Source organism: Lissotriton vulgaris, chromosome 10 (assembly GCF_964263255.1).
Source record: "Lissotriton vulgaris chromosome 10, aLisVul1.2, whole genome shotgun sequence".
Taxonomy (NCBI): domain Eukaryota; kingdom Metazoa; phylum Chordata; class Amphibia; order Caudata; family Salamandridae; genus Lissotriton; species Lissotriton vulgaris.
In genome coordinates, this window is record NC_141698.1 from 238,728,465 (window position 1) to 238,742,726 (window position 14,262).

Consider the following 14,262-nt stretch of genomic DNA (forward strand, 5'->3'; position numbering starts at 1 on the left):
CACCCTGATATGGACCTAAACTTAAAGGATTAAAGGTGGAGTGTAGAAGGTGTGAGCGTCTCTGGAGAGTAGAATATAGCAAAATTATCAAAGAGGCCTACAACGGAGCTCTGAAACTGTACAAGGAGCCCATTCTTGAAGCTAAATGGCATATTTTATGGAAAAAATCCAAGTGGCAGGAAATTCGGCCAGAGAACTTTTTAAATTGGTTACATTTTTAGCCAAGCCACAGCAGGTAAACACATTTAAGCCTGACCAGGATTTTTGTAATCAGCTTGCTACCTTTTTTCAAAACAAGGTGCAAGTGATATACAATGAGCTGGCCAACTCATCAAACCTCGTGGCAGAGAATAACTCATCATCCTCTGGGATGGAGACAGTGCACTCTAGGTTACCGGGTTTTAAACCACTTTTGGCTGATGAAGTAACTAATCTTTTGCAATCAATAAAATCTGGCTCACCCAATGATCCCTGCCCCCGCTATTATGCACTTGGCCGGTGGAAAGATCAGTGAGACACTCACCTCCCTAATCAATCACATTTTGGTATCTGGGATCTCCCCCACGGCCTGGAAGACAGCATGCATAAAGCCAATCCTGAAGAAGATAAGAGCTGACCCCACAGAGCACAAAAACTACTGTCCCATCTCGGTCTTGCCCTTTGCAGCTAAGGTCCTTGAAAAGGCGGTCAATAAGACCCTGACCAACTATTTGGATACCAATAGGCTACTGGATCCTACGCAGCATGGGTTTCGACCAAGACACTCAACGGAGTGGGCTTTGATTGCTGCTTCAGAGGAGATCCAGAAGTGGTGGACGGACGAGGCAGGCCGATTCTCGTTCTCCTAGATCTGTCGGCTGCATTCGACACCGTGAATCACACGGTGTTGGTGCGGCGACTGCAGGAGGTGGGAATTAGGGGGTCAGCTCTGGCCCTCTTCTCCTCCTTTTTAGAAGACAGGAAACAGAGCCTGAGCTGGGAAGGTCTGCAATCTGTCTTCAACAAGGGGGAGAGAGGTAGAAGGGCCATTTCCACTCACCAGGAGTCGTAGGTCCAGCCACAGCATGTGCCCTAACTAAGGGGCCCATTAGGATGTTGGGCGGATCGCCACCACCATGAAGGCGGTGGCGATCCGCCCAACATCCTTTGCCGCCCGCCACCCATTTCCCCCCACCATATTAGTATGGCAGGGGGACCACGGCGGACAGAAAGACGCTCTGCCGCTTTTCCACCCCGGTCGCCTTGCAGCTGGGGCGAAAAATGTTTAATATGGTGGCGGTGTCTATTAGACACCGCCAGCCATATTATGATGGGCTTGGGGGAATGCTTTTCTGTGGCGGCAATGCCGCCACGGAAAGGCATGCAGATACTCCCTGCGGGGGCCCGTTGTGGGCCCCCTGGGACTCCGGTGGGGTGGGGGGTGCACATGGGGGGTTACCTATGGTACCCCCCCAACGCATTTCAAAGTGCAACATGGCAGGCACCGCGGGGTGCCTGTCATGTTGTGCTTTGAAATGCACAAGGTACATTTTTACCATTGTGGCCGCACCGCCGGCCGCAATGGTAAAAATACAGGATGCACCCACCAGTGTGGCGGGTGCATCCTAATGGACAAGGCGGGACCGCCGCTCTGATGGTGGGTGGTCCCATTTTGCACGGGGATGGCGGGCGGGCAAAGTCAGCCTGCCATCCTAATGGACCCCTAAGTATTGAGTACAAAGAGAGGTGAGCTGTTCCTCAAGTAGGAGGATGTACGTGTCACACTGATGTCTGGATACTGTTGGTCTCAATGAGTCCTACAGTTGGGCATCCATTTTGTTGGATGTAATGCCCTCACACACCCTTTCAGGTGTCAAGCTTCATCATCTGGGCTGCTCCTCGTTGGGTCGGCGGTGCAATTCCCAACGGGCTCACCTCAAAGAGGGGCACTTTACCGGAGATCTTCTATCCAACTGCCGCTTTGTGAAGTGCGGGTGTGGGGCCAACAGTGCGTAGACGTGCAAGTGAGTTTAAAATAAAGATGGGAGTACCAGTATCAAGTTTATTCTGGGGGTCTCCTGCTCTAGTTAAAATTTGAAAACTAGCCGGTACACGATGGAATTCAATGTTTCCTACATGAGTCTCAGTTAGTGTGTGATTGTGATGGTCGACATGTTTCTCGCGTTAATGTTCAGTGACTCGCGATTCTTCAGGACCTGTGGATTTTTTTTAAATATTGGTAACTGTCTACACTAGAGGACATTGTCGGCATACAAGGGAGTAATAAGGGTTAGGTCGTTTTGCACAGCGCCTTGATTGTGGGTTCTGTAGACTAAGGAACTTAGAGCACCTTCTGGGTAGATTACACATCACCATGTAACAAGAACCAATGTTGCAATCAACCTTGATGTTGAGGGGCCCTGTCGCCGATGTTGTTCAATGTCTATGTAACACCACTGGCAAGACTCGTCAAGAAGCACGGATTCACATTTGTATACCACGCTGACGACTTGCAATTGGTGATATCCCTATCGGACAAGTCTGAGATCACAGCTGCCAGTTTTCATAGCTGTCTAAAGGACATTATGAACTGGATGAACCTAAGTATTTTGAAAATTAGAACAGAAAATATGGAGGTGATCGAGTTTGGTAAGGGAATGTCACTGTGGAATAACACCTGGTGGCCGCCGGAGGCGGGAGAATGCACCCGCCCCGTCAGGAAACAAGCTTAATATGTCGGCACATGTTAATAGTCTAACGTTGTCAAGTTTCTTTTTGTTAAAGACTCTTCGTAAGATCTTTCCCTTTATCCTTCTCAATTTACAGAAGACGGTAATGTATGCCCTCTTTTTGACCAAACTGGATTACGGTAACGCGCTATTCTTGGGTTCTGACAAAACCCAGATAAAGAAATTGCAATCGTTACAGAATGCAGCGACACGACTACTTCTAAACCTTCCCAAGTGCCATCCTACATCATATAGAATAAGAGCATTACACTGGCTCCCTATCCAGCAGAGAATAGAATTCAAGTCACTGTGTCTGGTGCATAAGGCACAATATGGTAGCGGCTCAGACGATAGCCAGGAAATGTTCAAGCTCTACACCCCTGCGCGAAACCTTCGGTCTACTAGTCTTGGCCTGATATGCATCCCCAAGTTTCGAAGAGCCAGATGAGAGGGAAGGACCTTGTCATACTGTGCAGCAAACTTGTGGAACAAACTGGCAGTGTCTCTGAGACTACAACCTATTATTGCTTTTCAGGAAAGTCTTGAAAACGCGGCTGTTCACACCGAGTAGATTCAGTGTGTCTCAGTTCCTACATACACACCACAGCACCAAGACAACTCGGCATTCAAGCACTTAATATGCCACATACTATCATCATCATCAGAGTCTGATGGGTATCACCATCACAAGGTAATTTTGAGTGTGAGCAGCAGACTTTTCAAGATAGTGCTTCTAAATTGCAGCTTATATATAGAACAGGGGTTAAATGCAGATAGGGAATCCCTTTCAATAGCAATTAATGCTCAACATTTGCATCAATAGAAGAAACAATATAGACTAACATTGCTGGTAAAATGTTTACTGCCTCATAAATTGTCAGCCCTCAGGTAATCACAAAGTGAAATTGATAAAAGTTGACACAGTACATATCTAAAAAAGCAATGGAACAAAGATGATTAATAAAATATTAGCAATGCAAATATGAGTACCAGTTGAGTGGAATAATCCAAGAGAAATCTAATTTCCCTGTTTGTCGATGGTGTTTTAATTCATGAGGATTTTTGGGGTCGTTATCAGGACCATGGGAGATAGTTATGTACTATCAAAAAATGAATATACGGTTCACTGATAGACTATTGATGCCAAAAATAATGATGTTCTAAATATCAAAAAAAATATATAGAATGCAAAAACATAGACTCATATACCTAAACAGGTAAGTACAAAAATGTTGAATCAAAAATATCGATGTAAAAATTATAGATGTAAAAAATATCGATTTCAATATACATATAAAATAAAATAATATATTAAATATATTAAATATTATATTAATTTTAATAAAAGAAATTACATTTAATATGCATCGTTACAAAATATAACAAATACATGTAATTTAAAGAAAATAAACACACAAACATAATAATTTATACCTTTATATTTACTTTATATATATATATATAAATAATTTAAAATTTAAAAAAATTCTAGCATAAATTACAAAAATATTTAAACTTAAATTGCCCACTACAATAAGTCAAATAGTAGAGAAAGTTTTGGATAGCAAAATAATTACATTTCCTATTCCAATTCCAGTGAATGCAACAGTAGGAAAAGTGTTGGATAGCGAAGATGTAAAAATTACTACTCCCACTACAAAGTAGGGAACAGTAGGGAAAATGCTGGATAGCGGAGGGGTAAAGATAACTATTCCCACCCCAGTGAATGAAATTGTAGGGAAAGTGTTAGATAGTGGGGAAAAAACAATTACTATTCACACTCAAACACTTAAACAAAAATGAATAAACAATATTTAAAAACATAAATATATAAAATATTAAACATAAATATAACACATATTAAATATTATAACAAAAATCTAGAAATGTTATATAAAATAAAATAATAAATACATTTACCCAAAAATAATTGTTTTATACTAGAAAATATTTACAAACATAAAAATTCATTAAAACAGAAATGTATTCATTTTATTTCCTACCCTATAACACCACACCAATAACAAACTAAATGTATTTACATAATTAATATTAAAAACAAATATTAGTAAAAAACTAACATACATTACTTAACATCACAAACTTTAACACTATAATATCTACAAAACACACGTAAATTAAACTATAAAACAATAAAGGACGATAACAAGTAATAATTAAATAATTAAATTCGAATAATACCCACCCTTAACCCCTTTAAAAGTAAAAAAAACACACACACAAAAATAAACAATTACCCAAAATTATTATGAAATAATTAACATTATTAACAACTATATAATAATTAATTATACAAAAATTACTTACCACCCTTTACTCCTATAAACACAACACACACCTAAAAGTAATAACACAATTACCATATTTAATAACCAATTCATTATTTAAATTAATTAACAACCAATTATTAATCCACCAGTTAAAAATAAATATACAACAGTGTTCAAGAAAAGGAATAGATTTTGGACAAGTCCCAGTAAAGTTAACAAAGCAATAAAATACAGGGCACATATGTAACATGATAATATGCATACACACCATTTTGTATGGGCAGTTTAATCTTGACAACTTTCTATTTAATTGCAACCAAATAAAACACAGGAGATGACTTTTACAACTTTGCAACTGAAACTTGCTCAAGTAAAAAGTTGCATCTCCACCGCGGAACAGATTTACAAAGACCTCACACAATGCAGTGCAGAAACCAAAGTATTTCTAAATCTGCTCAGTGGTGCAAATGCAACTTTATAACTTATGCAAGATTGAACCAAAGGTGCTGCCCCTGCATTACAGGAGAGAGAGCACTAAAGTACCATATCGCCTAAGACATGGAACTGTCCTGCTCTCTCCTAGAACTAGTGCTACTAGTGCTACCAGTCAGGCTGCCTGGTGCCACACACAAACTTTTGCACCATAGTGCAAAGGATTTTGCGTCATGTCTAGCATAGGTTTGTACTAGAAGGAAACCTTCCAGTGTAAAATACTATGCCTGGACAAACTTTAGAACTTTTCACACTTTGGATGTCTGCTGCACAGTGCAGTGCGCATGCAAAGTAAGAAAACTGTAGAGAAATAAAAGCGTTTCTCCAAGTTAACCCCAATGTCAAAGAGATGTTAATTTTTGGCACAAAACCCCGTCTGCTAGTGTTAGTAAATAGGACCTTGCATTAAAACCTTTGGGTAGTTGCTTGGTAACGTCCATGCATCACACATGGAATGTCCCCAAAGCACAGTAATGCAAAGCATTGCAAAACACTGCTTTGCACACATTTGAGATAACTTTCCAAGGCAAATCAAGTTTTGCACTGGAAAGTAAACTCAAAGGAAGTACTTTGCACTGGTTTAGGTCACTTTGTGACGCAAACCCTGGGCAAACTGTTAGGAAATCTGCACCCACAAATTGCAGATTTTAATATCCCATAATCTTAGTCTGCACATTTTTATGGGCAAAGACGGGACTCACTTCAGCAAAATATGTTCATGCTAGAAATGTAGTGGTGATATGTGGTTGAAATTCACATAATTTGCTTTGGTGTCATTAAATTCAGCACAAATTGTGCAAAATTTGGCAAAAGGCAAAACCAGCACTAAGCGCTCTATTTTGGATGAGAGAATGCATTTCATGATAAAAACACAAAATACACAAGTGTTGCAAACAACAGACACTCATGCTCAGGTCACTCGTGGTGTTCTACAGTGAGCAGGAAAGCCTGCCGATGTCAGCTTGTGCATATTCTGTTCTGATATGCATATGTATTCCATATCATGCTCACTGTCCTAGGCTCCAGCATGTTTTTAAGGCTTCTTAAGTTTTTTGAACTTATTACGTGTTTTTTAAAAAGATAACTTTAGAAAAATCTCTTTAAATAGACATAAATACTCTTGTTCCACTCAGGATGAAGTGTCACAAGACTGAAATCTCACACAAACAAACTGGTAATATGCACATGTCACATGTGTGAAAACGTAAAACACAGCAGCTATAAGCACAGTGTTTAAAATCACTTTTAAATGCAAATTTGGAATCTTCTAAATGAAACTTCAAATGGAAAAACGAAAGCAGTTTAAATGTAAAATATGACTTTTAAAAGCATAACCGTGCACATTTGAACATATGAGTAAAAGATTCAAAGCATTCACTTCTGGGCGCTACCAGCAAGTGCTTCCTGGCTTCACAGGAAGTGGCATCTCTCAGAACTTGAGAAAACTGAGCCTCCGTCTTCCAAAGACCTTGTGACTTCTGGCATTCTCTCCACCTCCTCAGATCTGCTGAGTCAAACTAATAGAATGCACGCAAACCAACACATGCAGAACAGGCTTCCATTCCAAAGCCCATTCAAACCAAAGTGTTTGTTGTCCATTAACCAGAGTGATTGGAAAATAGTGACAGTAAAAAAACAAAAAATGTCTTCCTCGCCGAAAGAGATGACTCCTAAGGCTTGGGGGGCATTCGCATTTTTCATTTTCAAAAGGAAACCAGTTTGGTGCAAGGCACCATCGTGTTGACAAAGCAAAGGACCTAACTGCGAAACGCATTGACAGGAAACACCATGATTCTGATGCTTGAGAAGTGACTGCCAGCTTGGTGGTCATAGGTAATCTCCGTCAGATGACAGACTCATTTACTGTCCATCTGGTGGATAAACAGGCCGTCTGCCTATAAGTAAACCGGACCCTAGGTTAAATAAACTATTTAAATCGGTGTAACTCAGCCAAATGGAGTGCTGTGTAACCATTTGGGCTAACCAGATTAAAAAATGTAAATGTTGCCGTTCTAGTAACGTTTCCTTTTTTGGATTGAAATGGGAAAAATGAGAAACGGTCTTTAGATTTGTGTTCCAGGACCTCACACGTGCATAGAGATATTCTACCTTCGATGAACACGGAAGTGAATCCAATAGCAACAAATCTATGCTTATCTGGTAATATATGGCCCTAAAAACAAAGAAAATGTTTCCAAAATATATGGTGGCTTTGAGGGAATGTCTTCTTCTTGTACAGTGGGATGACCCACAAATAGTAATTGCTCTATTTTATGTTCTTTATTCAAATGTCAACCTGCTTGATAGTTTCAATTCCCTGAAATTCTGATAAATACGCATAACCTAAGGAACCTATTTATTTTAATATTCCAAAATAACAATGAAACTACTGAAGTGCTTTCAAAGATCAATTTTTCATATTTATTTCTATTTGCCAAGGTATGTAATAAATAGAGAATGAAATATTAAAACTATTATACACTATACAGAAATATTTAAAATATCATAAACAAATACAAAATCCATATTGCATATAATACAGAATTAAAAACTATATATGCATATGTTGAATATCTGTTTCGTCGGGTCAGTGGGCTTTTAACAAATTATCCGCTGCTGGTGTAAACCATCAGTAGCCTGTTGGAAGAAAAAAACAAAAGGTACATACAATTAGATTGAGAGATACAAAGCACAAAACGGCCTGAAACAAAAACAACGAATTAGGTGATAGAAATGATATGCACGATTACAGAGTGATTGCACAGTCTTGGTTTATGCCAGTGAGCCACTCTATGGGTGTGCCCTGTGCATGTTGAAATAAGAGAGTCAAACTACCAATTCATCTTTCACCGAAGATGGACCCAGTCTGAAATTTAGATCACAGTAACCATTTTCACTGGTGATGGGGGCATAGTCTCCTCTAAAAAGGGGCCATAGAGATTGCACTAACAATGCATTACTTCCAAGTTGGTGTTTTCCAGGTTGCTTGTGAGCACATATTTGTAATATGGCAGCACCATTCTCTAGAAGAACTGATTAGGCAATTCATGGTCTTGATGGTGCTTGAAAGACCCCTGAAGGATGTCTTCTATCATAAATTCCAAGGCCTTTTCTACTTCTTGCCATATTTAGTAGAGTAAGTCAAAATCTTCATTAACTCTTTTGATATTCAATCTATGTAAATCATTGTCAGCCTCATATTGCTGTCTGTCTATAAAAATGACAGTAAGTAGATGTTTGATTGCACGTTAAGCAAATGGCAGTTAAAACATTTAAGTAACCAGAGATAATAGTCTTGTCTTTTAGGCATACCCAACTATGCATCTAGGAAGACCTACAAATTTACCTAAACTTCAGTTGGATCAAGAGAAGTAAAAGCTAGCTCGTGCTTCAAAGTGTTTTTCTCTTGTTGCTGACAAGTTTCTTCTTTACTGGCTCTACTAAAGCAGACTTGTCCTAATGTTGAATTAGACAACAAGATAGGGCAATTTCCTAGGAGCTTCTTTATACATTGGGTCACAGAGTTCATGTTTAAGTTGAACTACCTCCATGTGCATGATCCATGCAGAAGGCTGTTCTCTATATGATCAAGATGAGGAAACCATTGACTAAAATATTTTAAGGGAAGTGTGGAAAGGTTAGCGTCAGTTGTGGTCACTTCTAAGCAAATGCTTTTTGTTTTTTGTCTTGCTTGTCAAAGTACAAATGTTCTAGGTCATCAGGCAATCAAAGGTTAACACGTTATGTTCATCTACTGAAATTGCCACAGCAGGATTAACAGGTCATAGAGTAGAGAAAGGAATCTTAGAGACAGAAGGGACTAAGGTAGCAAGATCAGCATGTGGTGGCAACAACAACACTCATGCAAGGCCACAAATGGGCTAGCACAAAGGGGATGCTCCACACCTGAATGGGTTCCATACACAAACCAGCTAAATACTGAAATACAGAAACTGGCAAAGGAAAAAAACAACCAGCACTGAAGCAGAAAACCACAAAGAGTAAATCCATGATAGTCACTTGATGGTATGACCGTAACTGCAGGAATTGATTCTTTATAACTTGCATCTACAGGTAATGAGTATAAATTATTCCAGGATGGCAAGCAAGGATGTTACACACCTGAAGGAACAACTACTAATTAACACCTACGTCTTCGGGGGAAACAGCAACAAAAGAGTCTGCAAAAAGAAAAAGAAAAGCTTGATTTAAATAACACCCAGCTGTCTCATTAAACTGTACTCATCATGGGTGACATTTGGTAAATAGAGGTCTTAGAAACTCTGGGGCATATTTACAATAACTGGCGCATCCCTGCATATCAGCAGGGATGTGCCAGTTATTGTGCGCCACAGCTCCGCCATCATGGATGCGCCGCATTTACAATGCGGCGCACCATGGGGCAAAAACGGCACAGATGCGTGACGCATATGTGCCGTAAGACGCCAAAAGTGATGCAACGGCGGCGTAAATAAGGCGCTCTATGATCTATGGTTCCTATGATTTCTGGCGGAAGATTATTATGGGTTCTTGGGGCTACACAGAATATAGCACAATGTGTGATAGCAGCTTTTGGCCAAATGCGTTGATGTGTGTTACTTTGCGAGTGTAGTCATGTGTGTCTACAAACTCCTATGGAGTACAGTGGACAACAACAAATAGTCTCCTTTCCCTCAAGAGGCAAGCTATCCAGCATTCAAATCTTTGCTAGTGCATCATAAAAAGCGCCCATCTTGAATACCATTTTGTGTGTACATTTCCATAGCATACATTATTGTTTTTTGTCGTTGTTGGAAATGGATTCCACCGATTTAGTCAGGCTGTATTTTCTGCTTTAGTTTACCCGGTTTTTGGAGCTGGGGTTCAATTTATAAAGCCTTTGCTATGCCCATGCATCATGCAAGGTGAGGCAAGGACAATGCAAAGGCTTCAATAATATTTACAAAGCCATGCAAGGTCTGATGCATGGCTTTGTATAGAAATATAACTCAAGGCAGTTGCCTGAACTTCATTATGGTATATTTTAATTTGAGAGGCATTCCATGGATGGAGCATGGGCTTTCCTATGCATCCATGCATGGATTTTGGTGTATTCCCAGATTTAAAAAGACTTGTCATCTTGGGAATGCATCAAAATGCTACATATTCCCAAGTGAGGCATAACAAGGGGAAAATATATTATTTTCTCTTTCTACACGTGCTGTATTCTGCAGCACCCATAGAAAGAGGAAAAAGCCTTCAAAGATTGATTTTGTGCACAAAAGTGTCCCTTCCTGCGCAAAAACAATCCAGCTGTAACACAGGCACCCTTGCACTATGGTAACTGCATCTCAGACCTCGCTCACGTTAATTAAAGGAATGAAGAAACATCCTGCTTTTTAACTCCACTTTCTCTCTTCAGATAAAACATTTACAAATGTATACAATATTGCATACCTATGCCACCACTTTCTTCTAGCAGAGGTCTCACTGGATCTATGAAACAAACAATGTTGAAAAATGCATCAATTTTCGTTCAACTATGGGTTTGTTCTTACAAATCTCTTCAACACACACGCACACTATTACAGATATATCAAAGTGCAAAACTTTCTTAAATAGTGTCGCCCTATGAAATTAAATCTAGAAGTTAAGGAAGTCCTTCCTCTAAAACTCTCCTGATTACTCAGGTAAGAACAGTACTGTCCTTATCTGAGCAGAGAACCATCTAAATGTGGGTATCAGCGCACTCCTATTAATGTAACATTAACGATCTTGTACTAAAATTTTAATGGTGGGCTCATAGGGTGTCACCTTCTGGTCATAAGTGCAAATTTCATGTATCCCAACAGCACTAATCCTGAACTAGGATAGTGTCTCCCCTTTACACCCACACTGTCCCCAGTGAGTTTCTTAATGTCATTCTTAAAACCAAACTCATTCATCATGATGAAAAAATATTTGCAATCCATTTTTATTCAATTGAATCAACTGAGTTCCCAAAGGTTATGCCGTGTGTTTATGCTCATAAATTCATTATAAACACATCCAAAAGTGCATTCCAAATCCCCTGTGCGAATTAGTGAAAATCAAAATCCCCAATGGATCTCAAGACCAACAGAGGTCCTCTGTCAGGGGTCTCCTATGGAACAAAAAAGAACACTGCTGTTTTGGAACATGATCAACAATGTATTGCGTAATTGACATACAATGCTTCTTAGCTGATTGAAACATAACATTTGGGAACTCAGTTGATTCAATTGATTATAAATGGATTACGAATGATTTATTCATCATGATGAATTAGTTTGGATTGAAGGACTAAATTTAGAAGCCCACTGAATGCAACAGGGGTGCTAAAGGGGAGACACTATCCTAATATAGAATTAGTGCTATTGGAATCAGGGTACCATCTCGCATACAGCAGAATGAATAAGATTCCACTTCTCAGCTAGCCATCATCTAGACTTTCTCCTTTTTTAAAAATGTTCCTCAAGATCCTGGTTTCGCACAATGGGGAACTGAAGTCCTACTAGACTTTTATGCACTTTGTCACTACCTTCAAGGCCTTTGTCACCATGCAGAATGTGATAGAAGAACGCTTAAAAGCAACTGTGTCACCTGCCTGCAGGCACGCTCTATTCAAATCTGATCTCAGCAGGCCCTATCACCTTTAACTGGCATCCAATCAAATTCTTTGATCTGCTTTACTTGATTCCATTAAGAACTATGTATATGTTGCAAAACCAAACTGCTATATATTGTTTACCTGAAAAGAAATGTGGGGTGGCTACAAGTTGCAGTGGTTTGCACAAACCACAAAACCACAAAGTAAGTAAAATAAATAATTTGGCCATTATTTAGAGTGTGGTGGGTGGGATAATCCTTCCACCCATGGAGGATATCTCCCCCACCGAATTACAAGTGCCTTTGCACTTGAAATACATTGGAGGGGACATTTACCATGTTAGTAAAGGACTATACTGTTTGCCAAACTCTAAACAAGGTGAACGGATCATCAACCTTGATTCTGAAATAGATGCAGGAGATATTACCGAGTCAAGCTTTGTGGTTTTATCTGGAAAAGATGCAGGGGAGGAAGTCCTGGCCCGAACAGATGCAACTACAAGAAGGCACAACATAATATCATGGAACATTACTGGACTAGCGGGTAAAATCAACGACCCAATGTGGGTGACTTTTATAAAATCTTATCCAGTAATCTGCCTACAAGAAACGTGGCTGGTAGGGAATAACGTATTCATAGAAGGGTACAAAAGCTTCTTTGTGCCAGCCGAGCCGTCCAGGAGTGGTAGAGCTAGAGGTGGTCTGGCTGTGTACATTGATTTAGCATTAACATGTTCTGTTATAAGTTTTTCCTTCTGTGATAACGACATTCAAATACTGTCCGTTAAAAACGGGAAAGATTCAATAACCCTGATTAATTTTTACAATGCTGTTAACAAAAAAGGGGATTGTAAGATTGCTGAACTAGGCAGTTTCCTTAGGGATAACACAGAGAGACTTTCACCCCAGATTGTCATTGCAGGGGATTTTAATGTACATCCCTGTGGGAACCCAGCAAACACCGTAACCGGTTTAATGGATTGCAACAGACTAGAAGGTTTTCATTTTGACCACACCCCTTGGGGCAATTTGCTGAACAACTTTATGGATGAATTAGATTTTATTACTGCCATGTCCCAGGTGGAGGATCATATTCTTCATGAAGTCCCCACATATAAAGGGAGCGCAGGGGTTCCTATATTGACCACATACTTCTCTCTAGTACTCTCAGCACCCATATGTCAGGTTTTAAAATTCTTGAGAACTCACTTAGCGACCACAACCCGGTTTGCATTCATTTAGGAGGTAAGATCCTAAATGTCCAAAAAAAAGGGTAGATGGTGGGGGTCTTAAAATGTACGGATGGCAAAAGACGCTTAAAGTGGGTAAAGGTGAACTCGGTCCAACTGTATGAACAGATTAATAATACGTGCAATATCGAGTTATCAACCTGCGTCTCTCCAGTACATTCAGCCCAGGAAATTCTCTTAGCCTATGATGCCATTGTCTCAAAAGTTGGAGCAATGTTAACCATACCCTCCACAGGTCGGGCATGTAGTGACCCTAAATGGTTTGATCACTCTTGCTCGAAGGCAAGTCGTGACCTAAAGACGGCTTTAAAAGCTAGACCAAGGGATCCGCTAAGTATCAGGGCAGCCCGCCTTACCTATAAAAAGGTTCTGGCTGTACGTAAGGCAGAAGTGAAAGCTTCCATCTGGGAAAAGCTGTCAGATCCTACAATACTTGGAAATAGTGCACAATTTGGGGGAATTATTAATAAACCTCTGTTTCAATCCCCAGGCGACTCTTCTATAGGTCCCATTTTAGTTCCATTTTTAACAGTGAAACGCCACAGCCAGAATATAAAAGAGGTGATCAAGGTGACAACCCTCTGCAATTTTCTATTCGTGAGGTGGAAAACGGTATTATGGGTCTATCCAGTAATAAAGCACCTGGGCCTGATGGCCTGCCCCCGGAACTTTTTAAATCAAGGGTATCATTATGGGCGCCCGTCCTCTCTGCTGTACTTAATGCAGTTGTAAATCACGGATGCCCTAAGTCTTGGGGGTTTATCCACGATAGTCCCAGTTTTTAAAAAGGGGATTGAAATAGCACGACCTGCTACAGGCTAATATTCCTAATCGATTCAGTGGTCAAAGTAGTGGGAGGTGTAATTTTGAACAGGTTAACAGCCTGGGCTGAAGAAAACAATATAATTTCCCAGA